Below are 6,536 nucleotides of genomic sequence, written 5' to 3' on the forward strand. Positions count from 1 at the left end.
TGCGTGATTTGGTTACTGTATAAGTTGTTTGAAACGAAGGTTTAGTGTAATGTTTTTAATTTTGAAGATTATATTCACAAACATACAAGTATGATTAATATAAATTGCATGTATATGATGCGCCTGCCAGCCCTGCCATTGCTGATCCCATCCTCGTCGCCAAAATTGTGAGGGATGCACGTGAGAGCTCGGAATGGGAAATAATTATTACACCAATTAATTCACTGACTTCAAACACGTTTATTTCCGTTTCAGCGATACACCTATCACACCTTGTCTCTAGCGAAGCTTCTTCAATTCTGTCCGTTTCTTCCTCACATCTACACTCTAGTCTATTATGTATTCTCTCCTCTCTCAACTTTCCTAAACTAGGGATGCGTCATCTGATGTGTAAGGGACAAGACATTAATTGTTTTTAATCGAGGGGTAATACATATATCAAGACCCTACAACGTGGAGGCGATTTGCATACATCCTAGAAAAACTTAAGGGGGTATTCTAGTGTAGAGACACGAATTTCGGACGTTTTTTCGAACTCCGTAAAAATAAAACAAAGAATATTTTTACTATCCATTATATCATTATTCGTTTATCTATCTTTCAACAATAAAACAAAAATAGGACGGAAAAAAAATATTCATAATTAGAATAGTTACATGCTGGTGAAGTGAGGGTGTTCAAAAAAAAGTTGTGCCATGGCGTATCTGAAACGTTATCTGAAACAAAAAAATCGAACAGATTCTGAATCAGTAAAGATGTCGCTATGGCATGAACCTCGGACAAGTCAAAAACATGGGTTTTAACAAAATGGCGGCCGTTTGAAAACAAAAATGCTGTTTAAAACGTTTTTTTTTGCGTTTACCGATTTTTTAAAAATAGTAAAATTAAAAAGTTATAATTTTTTATTGGTTCATGCGATAGAGAGATGTATTCAGATTATTTTCATATAAATTTGACATAAATCGGTTCAGTAGAACTTGAGATATCGTGTACGCCAGTTAGAAAAAAACTAGTTCCGAGAGAAACGCGTTTGAAGTTCATTGTGATGGCCGTAACAGGTTAGATACCACATCACTAAGATGGCTCTAACTAGGTAAATAATAGGATTTTCGATAAGTCCTTTCTAGAGTATATTCTTGAATGCCTAAACTACAGAAATATTGTTAACAAAAAAATTTCGATTTTTTCAGATTTCTAGACTAGAATACCCCCTTAAATCGTATAATTATCGTTTATATTACATCATATACCCCATATACATGTATATGGTCTCCAATTTCATATGCATATGCCAGTTATACACATCATACAAGTAATGTGTCTTGGATGTATGTATATCGCCTCCAATTTTAGATTTTTGACATAGGACTACGTCTTACATTAAGGGTGCCAAATCAGAAAACAGGTCACGTTTTTATGAAATAAAGTTAACGTTAATAACTATTTTTTCTACGAACGGATTTAAACGATTTACATACCAATCAAATTGGAAATTTTCTTAGATTTTTTTGTTTGATATGCTGAACATCACAATCCCATAGTCTGTATATGGTTTAAATTAATGAAAATTGGAAGCATTCCCATTTTCCCATACATTTGTTCTGTCCGTTTGTGTGCTTTCCCGAACAGAGCTGTCAATAACGGGTATCTTATGCAGCCGCTAGAACAGAAACAACGAAGGGGGATAGCGGAAAGAGAAAATTTGCGAAGTAAACTCCACCCTTGCATAATAAGCAAGTATTGCATCTCCTCTGACGAAAATTCTCAGAATCTTTCTGTGCCCGAAACAACAAAGGTCGCTTATTCTGCTCGTTTTGTATTTAATGTTTCCCCTCGAGCTGTGAACGCTAGCAAATATTCGCTTGAAGTGCATCTGGCATTGCAATTAACACAACCATCCAAGTCATGGCAAAGAAGGCGAAAAAAGAGAAGAGTGCAAATGATTGTAGGTCGCTTCTAAACATCGATGTTTGATTTTTTGTGTGTTGCTTGTTTTCGTTGCGCGAAACATAGAAACTTAGAGAAACTTTGTTGACGGTTTTGACCGAGAGTCGAGAAACGATTTTTCATAAACGGTCATTCTTGCGATGTTTCATTCTTAGCACTGCAACGGTGTGCATCTGTTAGACGCGTGTTTGATGCTTGTTGAATGACGATGCACTTCTTCTTTTTCTTTTGAATTATAGACACTTGAAACTCAGACAGTTCATTCGTCTTTGATGGCGATGCACGGAAGATGCCTCTCGTTAATATTCAGTGCAATGCGTGCATTGATATAAAGAAACAAATTGCGACATATGACCAATTAGTGTATTGTTCTCGCAAAGGCAAAAAATGATCGTTGCTTCTCGAAATGATTCTACAAAACTACGCAAGCCATTAAACCTTTTCAAAGTCCCCGGAACTTTTTACTAAAGAGTTATTTATTAAATTTCGACGTATTCGCAAGTAATATTCGAAATGTTAAACCATTTAATTTCAATTGAAAAAAGATCGCGTAGTCCTATGTTCTAAGCGGTCGTATCTCGGATACAACCCCTCGAATTTTTTACGTTTTAATGTTTGCTGGGCAGGCCCGAAGGCAGTTTTAAATTGTTAAAATATGAATTAAATTTTTTTATTTGATTACTCGAAACATGTAGTACTGAACTTTATTTAACCATTTCTATATAAATTTTGTGATATTTCCACTAAAGCACAATAAACAAACAGTAATGACGTATCCGGTTGCAACTCTTTCGTATCATATGTAAGATCTTTAATTGCCCTAAAATCATATTTCAGATAGCCATACGAGATAGCTGCGGCTTGATAATCCAAACAACCGGAGTTCAAATCCCATCGGACCAATTTTACAACCGTCGACACCACTCATATCAAACATTTATATCCCTAAAAGTCAATTGATTAATTCCTTTTTGTACAAACATAAATGTTTATAAAGGTTCTATATACATACACAAATGGTGATTCCCCAGGCCGAACATTTTACTTTAAAATTTTCCGCCATTTTTTTTATGGCAGTGATGAATCGTATATTCGTATGACAACAGTCTTATTATGTTATTAGGTATTGCCTAATAACCTTGCATATACAGTGGGACACAAATAATTGGACATTTTCATTTCTAATTGGATATTTTGTAAACATCGAGTTTGGTACCCAAAGTATGGCCCCAGATTGAAAGTAGCCACCAGATCTCGACATTGTACCACTATCACCGTGAATGTCCAATTACAGGCCAATCACCTCTAATGCGACACTGAGTAGAGCCTAGGTATGTCGAGGATTAGATGTAACTTACTGTATATGCTTTTTAAGCGCATCATATACCACCCAAAATATCAGATATTCGATGCTCTATATACGATTTAATGTTTGCTGGGTTGGCACACTTGGCAGCTTGGTTTGTCAAGTTCATAACCTCATGTTTATAGTTTTGAGTTAAGTGCAATTGAATGACGAAGTTGAACTAATTTATTTTTGTCACTATGTTTATCAGAACGCAAAAGACTGGCAAACAGATAATCTTTCGTTCTTAAAAGTTACAAATAAAAAAAAGCAACTTTAACTTTCACTTTTCTTGAAACCGGAAATATTCGGACTTAAAAATAATTTTTAACGTAATATTCCAAACATGTATTTACAAAAATATATAACAATTATTATAATTATCAAGCACGTTTTCCGCCATTCGTTTTTTGATTGTTGTAGCGCCCGAGCGGTCCAAGGCACTTTCCTTAAGAAATAAATACAACTTTTTACTCCAAGCTGTGAGTTCAGACTCCCGTATATTTGATTCATTTTCTTTTAACGAAGCATTCCTAATCTTAATTTCTACCGACTGAACTCCAGAGGCGGAGCTTGTTCATTCTTACCTTCTCTCTGTTTATCTCTCTAACGCTCTATCTCCATTCCTCCTCTTCCTCCTTACATTCATATTGGAAAATCCTTGGTTGGATTTTCCCCTATCTCTTTTCCGTTAAAATCATAAATTCTTATTGAAACTATTTACACGACCCGCCATAAAGATCGTTCGGGGAGATGTATTTATTTAGGCTTGAGCCTATTGATAATTTTGGGTATACAAAACCCGCCTGTTTTATTGGTCGCTGCATTGTCTGTAGTAAATCGTATATACGCATGACAATAGTCGTACTAGATGCATGTATAAGTCGTATATTCATCCATCTTATCATCGTGAATACTGTTGCAAGTGGAAAATAAATGTGTGCGTTGCTTATGATGCGAACATAAATAACAATATAATACAGTCATTTAAATTTAATACGACATGCCGAGGCACCACTCAGTGTCGCTTTGGAGGGGATTTTGGCCTGTAATTGAACATTGGCGATGTGAGTGGTACAGTGTCTACGTCTAGTGGCAACTTTAATGTGGCGCCATAATTTGGGCCCCGAACTCGATGTTTACAAAAATGTCCAATTAAACGTGTCACATTACAGGTCTGTCCAATAATATAAACGTCGCATTAAATGTAACTTACTGTATATAAACAATATTTATTCCCAGCTGTTTTGAGGCATCTCGCACAAATTGACAATATCATTCAGTTGTCAGTGCAAGTCGGAGCAATTTTTAGAGTGTAAAAAAAGTTCACTGTTTACATAAAAGCAATCTCGAATCGGTCCCACTTTTTTACTTGAAGCACGGCAGTGGAACTTCATACAAATCACTCGTCGAAAAGTGTCTCCCTTTTCACCGCTTGTTTACATCGACGAATATTTTTTTTTTCCATTATGTTTCGTAGGAGAGTGTATGCATACTGACAGATTTCTACTACGAGGTGTTTAATGAAGGATGAAAGGTGGGAATGTTTATGTTTATATATGATTTATCGTACGATTTAATTGAATGCATAAAAGATGTCAACAAAACTGGAGTTTTTTTTTAAATTTGAACAAATATTGATAAGAGATTCCCAGCAATTCTTGATGTTTATTGCGTGATTTGGTTACTGTATAAGTTGTTTGAAACGAAGGTATAGTGTAATGATTTTATTTTGAGGATTATATTCACAAACATACAAGTATGTATAATATAAATTGCATGTATATGATGCGCTAGCTGACGCTAGCGTATAAGTAAATTCTCAGAATCTTTGAACGCTAGCTAGCAATGAACGCTAGCGAATATTTCACTTGAAATGCATCTGGCATTGCAATTAACACAACCATCCGAGTCATGGCAAAGAAGGCGAAAAAAGAGAAGAGTGCAAATGATTATAGGTCGCTTCTAAACATCGATGTTTGGTTTTTTTGTTGCTTGTTTTCGTTGCGCGAAACATAGAAACTTAGAGAAACTTTGTTGACGGTTTGACCGAGAGTCGAGAAACGATTTTTCATAAACGGTCATTCTTGCGATGTTTCATTTTTAGCACTGCAACTGTGTGCATCTGTTAGACGTGTTAGACGTGTTTGATGTTTGTTGAATGACGATGCACTTCTTCTTTTTCTTTTGAATTATAGACACTTGAAAGTCAGACAGTTCATTCGTCTTTGATGGCGATGCACGGAAGATGCCTCTCGTTAATATTCAGTGCAATGCGTGCATTGATATAATGAAAAAAATTGCAACATATGACCAATTAGTGTATTGTTCTCGCAAAGGCAAAAAATGATCGTTGCTTCTCGAAATGATTTACTAAAGAGTTATTTGTAAAATTTCGACGTATTCGCAAATAATATTCGAAATGATAAACCATCAAATTTCAAAAGCATAGTCCTACGTTCTAAGCAGTCGTGTCTCGTATACAACCCCTCGAATTTTTTACGATTTAATATTTGCTGGGCAGGCCCAAAGGCAGTTTTAAATTGTTAAAATATGAATGAAATTTTTTACTTCATGTTATTTGATTACTTGAAACATGTAGTACTGAACTTTATTTAACCATTTCTATATAAATTTTACGATATTTCCAGTAAAGCACAATAAACAATCAAGTATGACGTATCCGATTGCAACTTTTTCGTATCATATTTCATGTTTCATAATTCAGATAGCCGTATGAGATAGCTGCGGCTTGATAATCCAAACAACCGGAGTTCAAATCCCATCTGAGCAATTTTATAACCGTCGCCACCACTCATATCAACATTTATATCCCTTAAAGTCAATTGATTAATTCCTATTTGTACAAACATAAATGTTTATAAAGGTTCTATATACATACAAAAATGGTGATTCCCCGGGCCGAACATTTTACTTTAATATTTTCCGCCATTTTTTTTATGGCCGTGATGAATCGTATATTCGTATGACAACAGACTTATTATGTTATAAGGTATTGCCTAATAACCTTGCATGTACAGTAAGTTACCTCTAATTCGACATTTAGTTAATTGGACGGACCTGTAATGGGACACAAATAATTGGACATTTTCATTTCTAATTGGATATTTTGTAAACGTCGAGTTTGGTACCCAAAGTATGGCCCCAGATTGAAAGTCGCCATCAGATGTCGACTTTGTACCACTATCATCGTGAATGTTCAAATACAGGCCAATCAACTCTA

The sequence above is a fragment of the Toxorhynchites rutilus genome, chromosome 3, assembly GCF_029784135.1.
Source record: "Toxorhynchites rutilus septentrionalis strain SRP chromosome 3, ASM2978413v1, whole genome shotgun sequence".
Taxonomy (NCBI): Eukaryota; Metazoa; Arthropoda; class Insecta; order Diptera; family Culicidae; genus Toxorhynchites; species Toxorhynchites rutilus.